The sequence below is a fragment of the Boleophthalmus pectinirostris genome, unplaced genomic scaffold (genome assembly GCF_026225935.1).
Source record: "Boleophthalmus pectinirostris isolate CB_2022bp ecotype Guang Dong unplaced genomic scaffold, ASM2622593v1 HiC_scaffold_23, whole genome shotgun sequence".
In the NCBI taxonomy this organism is placed as follows: Eukaryota; Metazoa; Chordata; class Actinopteri; order Gobiiformes; family Gobiidae; genus Boleophthalmus; species Boleophthalmus pectinirostris.
This window is the reverse complement of record NW_026571207.1, coordinates 11,814,780-11,829,406: the sequence shown is the minus strand read 5'-3', so window position 1 is coordinate 11,829,406 and position 14,627 is coordinate 11,814,780. Positions and strand designations below refer to the sequence as shown.

Here is a 14,627-nt window from a genome sequence, read left to right as displayed (position 1 = left end):
TATGCGATATTAAAATGAAACTTCACTTTGACAGGTCTTCATATTCAAGTAATCTTCTTCCTTATTGCTTATATTTCTTCTCTATCCTGGCATGAGTATCATTTGAAGCCATCTACGTTTTAAATAGATTTGTAGCTTATAGCCTTCAATAATTTTTTAGCATACAGTTAACGGTTCACACTCCAGTTTATAAATACACCTTGAGGGACGATTTGTGTTTTGAAAGTCAAGATTCAGGTCATGGTCACACATGGTCCACATTTCAGCCATTTTTCTTCTTCCAGTTAGATTTGATAGAGATTTGCAGTTTATATCCTTCAATGCATTATTAGCACACTGTTCACACCCTAGGGTACAAGTTCAAGTTGAGGGATGATTTGTGTTTTGAAAATCAAGATTGAGTTAACAGTGCACATTTCAGCCATTTTTCTTCTACCAGTTAGATTTGATAGAAATTTGTAGTTTATATCCTTTAATAAATTTTTAGCACACAGTTTATTGGTCACATCCTAGGTTACAAGTAAATGTTGAGGGACAATTTGTGTTTTGAAAATCAAGACTGATTTCACTTTGCATATTTCAGACATTTTTCTTTTTCCAATTAGATTTGATAGAGATTTGTATTTTATATCCTTTAATGCATTATTAGCACAGTCTTAAAGGTTCACACCCTGGGGTACATGTTAATGTCTTCTTCCAGTTAGATTAGATTGAGATCTTATATCCTTCAATACATTTTTTGCATTCAGTTTATTGTTTATTGTTAACGGCATCCCTTACTTCCTGTGTCCACCACCGGGTTCGGGGATTACCGCCACGAGAGGCACCACAGACCTTACGCCCACAGCTCCGAGCAGCTGCATTGACAATAGAGGCCGAGAACGAAGCCCACTCAGACCCCATGTCCCCAGCCTCCCCCGGAATCTGTGAGAAGTCCTCCCGGAGGTGCAAGATGAAAGTCCCTCTGACAGAGGGCTCCGCCAGACGTTCCCAACAGAACCTCACTACACGCTTTGGCCTGCCAGGTCTTTCCGGCTTCCTCCTCCGCCAGCGAACCCAACTCACAACCAGGTGGTGATCAGTTGACAGCTCAGCCCCTCTCTTCACCCGTCAGATGACACGACTAAAAAGTCGATCATCGACCTCCGGCCTAGGGTGTCCTGGTGCCACGTGCACTTATGGACACCCTTGTGCTCGAACATGGTGTTCGTTATGGACAAACTGTGACTAGCACAGAAGTCCAATAACAAAACACCGCTCAGGTTCAGATTGGGGAGGCCTTTCCTCCCAATCACCCCTCTCCAAGTGTCACTGTCGTTGCCCACGTGGGCATTAAAGTCCCCCAGTAGAACAATGGAGTCCCCGGTCAGTGCACTGTCTAGTACCCCTCCCAGGGACTCCAAGAAGGCCGGGTACTCTGCACTGCTGTTCAGCCCATAGGCCGACACCACAGTGAGAGACCTGTCCCCGACCCGAAGGTGCAGGGATGCGACCCTCTTGTTCACCGGGGTGAACTCCAACACACAGCGGCTGAGCTGTGGGGCAATGAGCAGGCCCACACCAGCCCGCCGCCACTCCTCGCAGCCAACGCCAGAGAAATAGAGAGTCCAGCCCCTCTCAAGGAGTTGGGTTCCAGAGCCCAAACTGTGCGTAGAGGTGAGGCCGACTATATCTAGTCGGTAACGCTCAACCTCCCGCACAAGCTCAGGCTCCTTCCCCCCCAGCGAGGTGACATTCCATGTCCCCAGAGCTAGTCTCCATGTCTGGAGATCCAGTCATCGAGGCCCCCGCCTTCGACTGCCACCCAGATCTCCTTGCACCGGCCCTATATAGCTCCTCCCGCAGGTGGTGGGCCCACGGAAGGGCGGCCCCATGTCACTCCTTCGGGCTGTGCTGGGCTGGGCCCCGTGGGGGAAGGCCCGACCACCGGGGCGCTCGCCATCGAGCACCCTCCCCAGGCCTGGCTCCAGGGTGGGGCCCGGTGACGCCGATCTGGGCAATGTATCTGGCCTTGCTGGTACATTTGGAGGGACGATTTGTGTTTTGAAAATCAAGATTGACTTCACAGTGCACATTTCAGCCATTTTTCTTTTTCCAATTAGATGAGATAGAGATTTGCAGTTTATATCCTTCAATGTATTATTAGCACACTGTTAACTGTTCAAACCCTAGGGTGCAAGTTCATGTTGAGGGACGATTTGTGTTTTTCGAAAATCAAGACTGAGTTCACATTGCATATTTCAGCCATTTTTCTTTTTCCAATTAGATTAGATAGAGATTTGTAGCTTATGTCCTTCAATAATTTTTTTTAGCACATGGTTAACAGTTCACACTCTAGGTTATAAGTAAATGCTGAGGGGTAATTTGTGTTTTTTGAAAATCTACACTCAGTTCACAATGCACATTTTAACCATTTTTCTTTTTCTGATTAGACAGAGATTTGTAGCTTATATCCTTCAATGAGTTATTAGCACACTGTTAACTGTTCACACCCTAGGGTCCAAGTTAATGTTGAGGGACGATTTGTGTTTTGAAAATCAAGATTCAGTTCACAGTGCACATTTCAGCCATTTTTCTTTTTCCAATTAGATTTTTAGATTAAACTTGCAGCAAGAAATAGTAGTAAAAAATAGATGATGCTGAAATGATTGTTTTTGGGATATTCAAAGTTAGAATATTGAGTATGCTGTCTTTAAAAGAGCAGCATAAAAGAGCTGATCAAAATTATACAAGGTTAAAGTTTTAAGCATCTTTGTAGAATTCTCATCCATTTTGTGCAATGCTTTAACCTCAACCACAACTTTTACACACCTATGGTTTGCCAATATCCAAACATAACCATTTTTGTCAGTATGCCCAGGCCATACTTGCTGCTTTATCATAATGCATTATAGATAGTTCCTTAGTCAAATAGCTTTAAAGGACTCTCACTGATTTGAACTGGCACTGTCTAAACCTGCAGCCAGTCATGATTCTGTGCTAGTGCAGCCTCAGCAGTTCAGTGAGGGAATTCTGGATGTTCTGAGCTTTCACATGAGGTATGGTCTGTCCATATACTGAGAGTGAGAAATAAAGAGAGCGCTTTGTGTTGCATTTTTGTATGAAAAGTGCTCTATAAATAAAGTTTGATTGATTCAATGTGTATGCGTACTGTATGCAGGTTAAAGCAGGTGTCTTCGTTTTTCAGGTCAGGAACCCCCAAACTGATGGAAAGCTGGAGCAGGGACCCCCTGCTATATATATGTATACAACTGTGTTTTCTATTAAATTGGGCCTAGTGTCAAGTATAAACTGCTTCTCTGTTATTGTACATTCAATACTAGGGGAGTATTTCATTGAAGTCACTTAACAAATCCAGGTTTATCCTGAAATCCTGAGCTGAAACCAGCTCCATCTCCAGTTTAAGCCTCAAGTCATTCCATGACAGAAATAAGCCTCTGACCAAAGCCAATTCAGGCCTGAAGTTAAAGCTGCACTTTGTGCTGGTGGTGACTCTGAGAAGGCCAGCGCAATGGAGCAATGACATCATGGAAAATGGGCTCAAACTGGGACTTTTTAAAAATGATCTAAAAGAGAAAAGAGTCACAGCGCGGACAGACAGGAGTTTGATATGGGCCACAGAACTTTTCCGGTCATTCTGATCTGAGGAGTGAGAGGAAAGACACTACTCCCCCTGTTCTCCCAGGCACTCTCCTGGTCCTCCACGAGTAGAGAGGAGGCTGGCTGTGGACTGCGGAGCATGGTTAATGTAGGCTGGGGAATGAAGTTGAAGTCCCTTTCCGATGCGCGGTAGTACGTGCGAAGTTCCGGTGTGCGTAAAAGTGAAGCTCTTCACATGTAGTGTAGAAGGCAAGGCAAGGCAAGTTTATTTGTATAGCACAATTCGTACACAAAGTAATTCAAAGTGCTTTACAGAATAAGAAATACATTAAAATCATAATAAAAACAAATCAAAACATAAATAATCATGAAGATTAAAATTAAAAAAGAGAGACATAAATTGGAGAGAAGAGTGCGGAATGAAAACCTTTCAGTTATATGCACAGTTAAACAGAAATGTTTTGAGCCTGGATTTAAACAGCGTCACAGAAGAGTCTGTCTCACATGTTCAGGAAGACTGTTCCAGGTTTTAGCTGCATGAACCTGAAACGCTGACTCCCCTTGTTTAGTCGTGACTCTGGGCACCAGCAGGAGGCCGGTCCCTGAGGTCCTCAGAGTGCGAGATGGTTCATATGACACTAACATGTCACAGATGTACTTTGGTGCTCGGCCATGGAGAGACAAACAGAGCTGCTTTAAAGTCTATTCTCTGAGGCACAGGAAGCCAGTGCAGAGACCTGAGCACAGGACTTATGTGCTCGTACTTCCTAGTTCGAGTCAGGACCCAAGCTGCAGCGTTCTGGATGTTCTGCAGCGTCTCACAGCTCGTTTGGAGAGACCAGTGAGCAGACCATTACAGTATCTAATCTACTGGAGACAAACGCATGGATAAGTTTCTCCAAGTCTGCTTTAGACAGAAAACCTTTGATTTTTGCTATGTTTTTTAGATGGTAAAAGGCTGCAGATGTTATTGATTTGATGTGGCTGTAAAAGTTCAAGTCTGAGTCCATTATTACCCCTAGATTTCTTGCCTGATTTGAAGGTTTTAGAGAGAGACTGGAGGTGACTGCTGACACTGTCCCTTTGTTTTTGTGGACCAAACACTATGACTTCAGTCTTGTCAGAGTTTAGCTGGAGAAAGTTGTTTTGCAGAAGAAACAATAAAATCAAGGCTGACATGTTTGCAGTTTAACAGGGAGCGAGAGACAAGGGAATGAAAAGAGAGAGAGAGACAGACGTGATGAAGGAGCGCACAGACAGAACCCACTGAAAACTGTCTAATCAACCAAAGATTTCACGACCCCTCTGCAGTACCTCCACAACCCCGTAGTTGAACACCTCTGGCAACCCAGGTGCAAGTATGAAAAGTATTGCACTACAAAAAAAAAAAAAAATAAAAAAATAGGTATCTGCACTTTACGTATGTACATTTTAAAGTGGATACATTTTACTTTTACTTCACTACATTTGAGCTCCGGTATTTGTACTTTCTACTGCATGAACAGGACTGAAAAGTAAGACCTGCCGAAAAGGCTGAGGGGTTAATTTTAACACATTCATAGTTTAAGCAAACAAATGTTATGGGGAAAAAATAATTAAACTGAACAAAATTCAGCACAAATCTTTATAAAAATCACTACATCTACCACAGGGACTTTAATACTCTTAGATTTTCTCATGTGATACTTTTACCTTTTTATTGCTCCGGTATCTCCTATAGCTCCTTGAAACATCTCTTGTAACTCTGCTTGGCACCTTTTGCTTATTTCTGACACTTCCAAAGTACGCACAGATTTGATGCAGAACTCCACAGCTGAGTTCTTGGATCCGCCAGTGTCAACAAATGGATGCTACTACAGCTTTGGAGTTGAAATGTGCAGTATTTCAAATCACACTATATCTGGAGGTGTATTTTATCAGTGCCATTTCAGTGCAAACACAGTCTAAAGTGCTTTGAAGTAGCTTGGGTGTTAAAGCTTTGAACTGCTGCTGTTTACATTGACGGTGCATTTCTGAGCCTGAAATTCTTCTCTGTGCTTCCGTTGTGTCCTTGTGCAAACACTTCATCGTAATTGACTGAATGTATCAAGGTGATCTTAGTTGGTGCTTCGAGAGGTAATTGACAGCCAGCTTTTGTAATAAAATGTTGTAAAGGTGCTCTACGTGATTTTTACGTTCTTAAAACGTGACAAACAGAACTAGTTAATTTCAAAAGGTTTGCAGTGAGTTATTCTTCATGTACTTTCTCCATTCTGAGCATCCGAATTAGTCACAGTGATGAGTTTATGAGCGCTTTTCACAACCTCCAGAGACCAGAGCAGAGTTTTGATGTCACAATAATGCTAAAACAACTACTATGCAAACAAAGCCTTACTTCCTGGTTTGCTGACAATAAAAATACTTTGTAATTAGCTGCTGCAAAAACGTAGCCAGGCTGGTGCCACCTAGTGCCTCTGCTCAGTTTTATTTCTCTCCAGCGACTAGGTCAGGAAGCAGAATACACTAGACGGTTTGCAAGAACTCCGGAAGTTGTAGACCACTCACTGGCCAATCAGCGAAGAGCTGTGAAGCCATGATGTCAAACTCAAATGTCTACAGCACAACAGTAAAGAAAGCGGTCGAGATGGATGTAGACAAAGACATACATTCTGTGTTGGCAACGATTCCCAAGATTGAGGATTTCAAGTTGGAACAAAGAGAATGTTTGGTGAATTTTACCAAGGGGAAAGACGTTATTGCCCTTCTTCCTGCGTGATTTGGGAAAAGCTTAATATACCAGTTAGCCCCGTTAGCAGTGCATTACATACAGTACATCATGACCAAATAGCAGCGATTGGTTAAATTAAAAAAATTACCTGCCTACCATCGAGCAAATTAATCCTAATGCTACGAGGTCGGACGGTTTCCACAAAGTGAAACCGGGTGATGAATTAGGCTAGCAAAAGCTGCTTGGCGGTAAAACACGCTTTACTTTATTACATGAAAGAGAATTTGTTTCATGCACTATCCACTAGATAAAGTAATAAGAGAGCGAGAGATACTTTATTGATCCTGATGGAAATTCAAGTTTTGCTGGAGTAACATTTCCACTGCGCTTCTCAGTCGCCTTTGTGTCTCAGTCAAAGGTCTCGGTGCAGTTTAACAGGAGGAGTGGTCAGGGAGGGTCAGCAGATCCTGTGTCAGGGCAGTTTGAGGAGAGGAAGAGCCAAAAGTGCTTGTCCTCTGTGTCCTGCAGCATCACAGTAGTGTCCACGCGGAGCCAGGTGAACACATCAGGAAAGACCTCCACTCTGGTGAGGAAACGGTTCATTCCCTCAAAGTATTCTGACACATTTGCTGCCACATATGATGTAAAAAGCCTGTAGCATCTCAAATGTCCATAGCTAGTTCCTTCGCTAAATCGCCCCTTCTCCATGGATATGGGAAAAACAAACTCATTTCACAAAATCCAGCAATCCCTTACTTGTGTCCTTTGAACTGCTTAAGGCTGAATTATACGTCTGCGCAACTCAACGCACACTGCCGCCGTCGTCTTGTCATCGTCGTTTTTGGTTTACGGATCTGCCTTGAGGTTTATGCGCCGCAAAGTAATTCACCGCCACAACGCTAGGAGGCTAGAATTTTAAAATGGTGTTCATGTATGGTGTTCATGTATGCAAAATGAAGTGGGAAAGCAGAGTACCGGAAATGTATGTAGAGCAGTGTTAGAGAGGACCAATCACAGCCCTTATTGTCTGCACCGCTTTCCCTTGCTGTCTGCTTCGGTTCAATGCTTAATTACAAAATTTCAGAGGTAAAGAACGCAGACGAGTTCATGCACAACCATAAATTGTGCTTCATGCTGCACTTTTAAGTTGGTTAAAATCCCATGATATGATGTTAAAAACTGAGCTCAAAAAACAAAAACTTTCAATAATTAGACAAACATGAAAAACCTTCACTTTCAAAGGCGATATTTGTGGTTGTCTTAATACTCAAATAGCAGCCATTTGTGAGTGAGCAAGGTTATTGTCTAATTATATGGTGATGTGCAGCGTATGCAGGAAAGATCAGCCAGGTTAATTACAGCTATGGAATGGAGTAAGATCTTTACATTAAGATTCAAAGGCAAAGTTATACAGTTCATACTTTATCCATTCACCCACAGTGTACCTGTTTAATGGCGATGTAAGTACATACTGTATGTTACATAGGGGAGATGGATGTCATTGGTTTGAAAGAGAAACTTTTGAATGCTGCTACACTAGTTGCTTGTGTCCATGCCGACGCTTATGCTTTGCCCAAAATGATTCACACAACGGCATTAAAATTCCTATGACATTTTGGAGCACTTATTTTACTAAGACACAGTCAAGATCATTACATTTTAGATGTCGCTAAAAAAAAAAAATAATAATAATGAATTAATTTTAAAGGTTCAAATTGTACTTCCTGGTTGGAAATTTGCAGCCTGATTCATCATCGGTTTCACTTTGTAGAACCGTGTGACCTCGCAGCATTAGGATTTATTCGCTCGACAGTAGGAGGGTACTTTTTTTATCCAACCAGTTTCTGTTATTTGGTCGTGATGTATGTAATGCACCACTAACAGGCCTAACTGGCTTTTCCCAAATCCCGTAGGAAGAAGGGCTTAAAGTCTTTCCCTTTGATAATATTTACCAAACATTCTCTTTACTCCAGCTTTAAATCCTTGATCTTGGGAATAGCTTCCAACGCAGAATGTATGGCTCTTCGCTGATTGGTTGGTGCCCGGACTCGCACTTCCGGGGTTCTTGTAAACCGTCTAGTGTATTCCAGTTCCTGATCTAGTCGCTACAGAGAAATGAAATTGAGAGGAGGCGCTAGGTGGCGGCAGCCTGGCTAAGACCATCACCTTTACTAAAACCATGTAGTACACTGGTTCCAAACTTCTCTATGTACACAGAAATTATAATTTGACAAATAAAAATGTAAGAAAACTTTTGTTGAAGAAAAATTTTGTTGAATTAATGTAAAAAAAAGAAAAAAAAAACAAAAAAAACCCACATTTAACACATTTTGAGCTTTTCTTCATATGGCCAATGTGTCTATGTGCTCTTATACTTGCTCTGATACAGCTCAAGATCATTCTAAAGCTATTCAGGAAAGGTTCATTTCTGTCCTGTGAAGTTTAGTATCTTGTAGTACCGATACTTTCTTAAACGAGTATCTAGTTTCAATACAAGTTTTAGCTTTAGTTAATGTTTCATTTGATAGGCCATCCTTGTATCACATTTCAGTAACACACTCCACTAGAGCAAGCTTTACGTGAGCTTGCAAGGAACATTATGGACAGTCAAACATATTTTTTGCTCGAATAGTAAAGCATCATTGTGTAATGTTTCTGGCTGGGGGTTTTGACTTGTCAAAGATGTTGAAAAAGAATAAATGTCATCCAAGGAAGGACTATATCAAACAAAATGAAGCTGTTTTCTTATATTTTTATTTGTCAATATATAATTCCTGTTACATGGTAAAATTTTGAAGGTAAATCTAAAATATAATGATAAATGTGTCTTAGTATTCCACCGTCATAGGAACTTTTGTGCCACTGTGTGAATCATTTTGAGCAAAGCAATAACATCACCATGGAGACAGGCAGGTACCGCATTCAATATGAGAAACAGCTTTATTTTTTCCAATAAAGGATCACTGTGTAACTTTTCTGGTTCAGCGGTACACTGTTGGTCACTTTTGACTTTTTTTCCTTTCCTGCAGTGACGAATGAAACGAAACATAAGATTATAATCACCAATATTCATCTTAGAAAAATAAAACACATTTTCAGACCGACTTGTGTTCGTTCCAAGAGAGTCAAACAGCACCATCTTACACTGGGTGGATTTTGCGTGTTTTATTGAAAACCCTGCAGCTGTAAACACCTTTTGGTACATTAGCTTTTAGCACCTCGGATCACAGTTTCCAGTGGTTGGTTAGCACCTTTTTGCAGTCAGGAGAAAAATCAACATGATTTATGCTCAAGGAAAGCTGTCCGTGTTATGCAACAGGATTAGTCACAGCTAGAGAACTTTGAAATGCTGTCCCAAATGTGTGCAAAAATACTAATTATATAGGCTTTCGCTGGGTCATAACATTAAGTATAACACTTAACTTCATTACATTTAAGATTTTACTAACAATTTTATAAATGTTTTCCCAATTTGGCCATTTTTTTAAATTAAAATTTTACTTCCAGGTTGGAGATCTTGACATCACTCCATAAATTCCATAGCTTTTACCTCGTAAAATGTAGTAAATTGGCCAAAAACTTATCTAATGTACACAGAGATCGTTATTTGCCAGATAGAAATATAAGAAAACACTTTTATTTTGTTGAAATTATGTTAAAAGTAACAAAAACATGTGTTTCTTGCATGTAAATTGCACCAACTTCCTGTAATTTTCAGAATATTTTTGGACTTTTCGTCACAAATTCCATCTTGATTGGTGTAAAACTATCATTTATATTTACACCGGGTATTATCCCACTGAATTATGTCAAAATTACAGAATTACCAGAACCTGGGATATGCACTTTAAAGCCCACAAGCGTCAATTTCACCTAATATAGGACTTTTAAACAGTCAGAAAAATGTATATAGTCAAAATTGTGTAAATTATGGCTAGATTTTGAATGGAATTTTATGTATTGCTCACATTTTTATTCACAAACATTTACTTGACTTGAAAGTTACGCTCAAATGATAAAATGCATTATGATAAATACAATACAGCCTAATCATTGTATTGGCTCTTTAACGGCCGCAGTTGATCAAGATGATCATCCTCTGACGAAACATTTGTCAAATCAGTCAAATCAGCGCCACATATATTATACTTTGCAGCTGATGACGTCAACATTCCCTGGTTTGTGATGCTGAGTAAATGCTCAACTCTGTCTGTTACTCAAGTCAGACTTTAATCTGAGCTTTGTTATTACACAATATAAACAAGTGAACTGTAACACGTGAGATAAGTTTGTAGTACATGTGGTTTAAAAACAAAACTATTTACCACATGTACTACTCACAAAGTAATAATTAGATGAACTTGAAAACCTGTACTTTCAAAGGATTCTGCTGTCTTTGTTGTTGCCTTAATACTCAAATGGCAGCCATTTGTGAGTGAGCTTAATGTGTGTTATGCAGATTACACTGGAAAGGTCAAAGCCAGGTTAATTACGGCTATGAATTAAGATCTTTTACATTTAGATTCAAAGGAAAAGTTACGGTCTATGCCTACATTTATCACCTCCATACATCTGTTTAATGACAGTGCTGTGTAGTGGGTAATAATGCACACTGAGTATTGATAATTTGCTGATGTCAATAGCCATGTCTAAAAGAGTATGTAAATCACAGGTCATATCTGTGGAAAGGTGAGCCCATTTACATTAAATGCATATTTTTCAAGGTTTTAAGAAATAAAACATTATTCACAAAGGAATAAATCTAAGTTACATAGTGTACCTTTAATGAGCTTGTTCTATAATTTCACTCCTTTTAGGTTTACTTTTTTTTTTAAACACCAACTTGATGGTAGTGTAGGACACACAGGTGTCATTAGTATTGCATAGCAACCATGTCACAACATCACATACAGGAAAAAGACAAGGAAAAGGTAGGCCAACCTTTTTCTGGTCTTCTTCCTATGCCCCAGGTTTGTACCTTGAACGATTTTACATTTTCCAATGAGGGCTACATTCTGTTGAGACAACACCAGGTATGTTTTGATGAGGAAACAACATTATGACATAGATCAGAAACTGGGAGAATATGGGCCCTTTAAAATATATTTAATAAGGGTTTGACGATTCTGTTTTGTCATGTTTCATTTCAGTTTTTACACATGGATCTTAATTCTTAGCCTGAGACAAACTTTATTGATCCACAAGGGAACTAATTTGGACATAGTAGCTCGCACATCACAATATACTATATTAACAAAGAGAAAACATATAAATGGTAATAAATTCTGAATAAGGAGGAGCAGAGGTGCAAGCACGAGGTGGAGCTACAGGGGCCAAGTACAGAGTACATCCAAGCACACAAATGTTTAATTCAATACAGTGCAAATACATTTGGACAGTCATCCATTATCTTTTTTCAAACACAAATAAAACATTATGAAGCAGTAAAATATGTAATAATAATTTATTCATACTGTGTGCATAAAGGACACCACAATACATAAAACAATCATTACATGCAGTCCTACTTGCGCATGCAGGCACACACACACTCTTACATATGGAGACCCGTGCACACACATACACAAATGGAGTCCAACTCCGTGAATGGTAATGTTCAAGCATTTCAAGCATAGACAGTATAAAAAAAGCCATAGAACTATGATAAAATCTGGAAGATGAATCCAAGATGGCACCATATTGTTTTCAGTGGCCTGTGCTCAATGGGCCCAAAAAGATTTTCACTTCCACATTTACTTCCTCAAGAGGGGCTAGCTCCTCCCACCCGTGTGACGTCTGTAACATGCATGGCGTGGAGCGTTTGGACCAATCAGAGCAAGAGCTGCTGGAGCTAGCACGGGCTCAGAGCGAGGCTAGGCTAACTCTTACAAAGCTAACTTTTAGGCACTTTAAGGATTTAAACATTTTAAAAAGTTGTGAAAATAGAAGAGAATCCCTCCCTTAGAATTGCTTCAGAGCACAGCAGCCATTTTGTCATGCTCAAAGATATTGTTGAAAAATAACAAAATACATACCAAAATACCTATTTAGAATACAAATTTTGAATAACTGTATTTGGTACATTTGCTTTTTCAGTTGGTCGAATTCAGAATACGGCATGCTTTATCTAGTGACAGTAGAGGGAATTACCATGACCAATTACCAATATAAGCATATAAGCAGTTGTAATGAATGCAATTTGATGTCAGAAATGCTTAAAACAAAAACAAACCGGACAATGATTTATAGACTTCTACCTGTGATGCAACAATCCTGGGAAAATTCAAGTGTTTTGTATTGGCTCAGGAGAAGCGGTCTTCCTGCACAAGATTTATCAAACCGACATGAATGAAGAAAAATGCAAATGTAGGTAAATCCAGGTTTTGATTAGGGCACAAAAAGTAAGTAAGTTCTCATCACTGCCCATAACATACAGCAAAAAATCCCTTCACCTTTCTCATAATCTCCCAAACCTGGCACAAAGTATTGAAAAGTCCCACATAATGTACCTCCATAAACGCCTCTCCATTCTCCCCAAGCCATAGAAGGTCGAATCCGTAATTGTAGAGGGTGCATTACCATAAAAGGTGGACCCTGGCTGTCTCCCATGATTCACTTTAACACACACGCCTATGTAAGCCAAGAGGGGCAATGGCCACTTTTCAGCAGGGCCTAACTGGAGCTTCTATCACCACGGTAACACGTTGGGGGGGGTAGAGCTATACTGTGGAGAGCGAAAAAAAGTGATAAATAATTCATGCGGACCCCAGTACATGCATGTCTCATATTATGACACATCTGAGGTCAAGGGAAAGGCATGGGTGGGTTTTTGAGTGCTGGGGTCTATAGGGTACAAAGATATAGAAGAATATAAAAGGAAGGGGGTTAAGTTAAAGACTAAAATGATAAATTATTCGGCATTAGAAATAAATAAATAATAAAAGTATGGAAGACGTAATAAAATATGTATATGTATTTTTTTTTTTTTAAAAATAAAGCAAAATTCTGTGCTAAAGTAACAATTATAATACATGTACACAAATACATTATTGACATTTGTGAACAAAGCATGAAATATGTTTTTTAAAAATGCATACACCACTGGTCAAAAGTTTTAGAAAGCCCTCATTTTTACTCATTTTTATTTATTGCAACTCAAGGCGTGCAAGTCCAATGAAAAGCTTGAAATTCTGCAAAGGTAAGTACTGAACAGCCAGGAAAACAAACAAAAATAATAATAAAATAAAAGATGACAAAACACAAGTCCAAGCTCTGCCAAAACTACCTCAGGAAAAAAAACAAAAAGAACAAGATGGTAAGCTTGAAAACATGGAGTGTCCAGCACAGACTCCAGACTTAAACCCCATCGAGCTGATTTTGGGATGAACTGGACAGAAGAGTGAAAGTCAAGCAACCTACAAGTGTCACACATTTATGGGAACTTTTGCAACAGACTTCAAGAACCTTCTGAAGAATATTTGATGTCTATTGTAAAACGAACGAGCCACAAGGGTGTTCAGCTGTTATATCTGCCAAAGGTGGACACTTTCATGAATCAAAAGTTTAGAACACGTTTTGGTCAACAGTAAACCATTAAAAAAACAAAAAAAACTAGAAAGAGTGTGGTGTTCTATTAGTTTTGACTAGTAGTGTACACATACAAAAAAATGTAAGCCTGTGTCATCGGGCTGGGTATCATTAAGAAGTTGCCGTACATACCTCAGTACATATCTCGATGTAGTGCTCTTTTGATTCAATATGATATATTTCAAATCGATTCGATATGGTTCAATAAAACATAAACGCTAAATAATAATATAATACTAAAAGTCTTTGTTAAACCACTTCTTGTGCAAAGTTAATATGAAACACACATTTTAATCATCAAAACAACAAAATGTCAAATGTGTCGCATAAACGAGTTTTCTTCCTCTTAAGAAGCAACAAAATTGTAGCTGTAACAAAGTAATTTAGTAAAATACACCAAAAAATACTGCGTCGATACAGCTATCCGTGATATAAATAATGCATCTTCACATTAAATGATACGATATGTTAATATTTTGATATTTTTGCACAACCCTACTGTGTAACTTTTAACCAAAATAGACTAAAATAACAACTTTTATTATTGTTGTGAAAAACATTTCTTACTATGCATCTCCACAAACCAGCCTCTTATTTGGCCTGCTTGTTTTTTCCACTTTTCCATGGACAACATTATGAAGCATGGTTTTAATATTGTATTTCCATGGAAACGTGCCACCTCCAGAAAGTTACATACCACACCTTTAAGATGGGAAATTGTATTAGATAGACA

At 39.4% G+C, this 14,627-nt stretch overlaps 1 protein-coding gene across 1 annotated transcript in view; it reads left to right on the top strand.

Moving 5' to 3' along the window:
* Positions 1–14,627, top strand: part of fstl5 (follistatin-like 5) — a 531,686-nt gene that overhangs the window by 139,373 nt on the left and 377,686 nt on the right. The gene's annotated exons all lie outside the window — the stretch shown is intronic.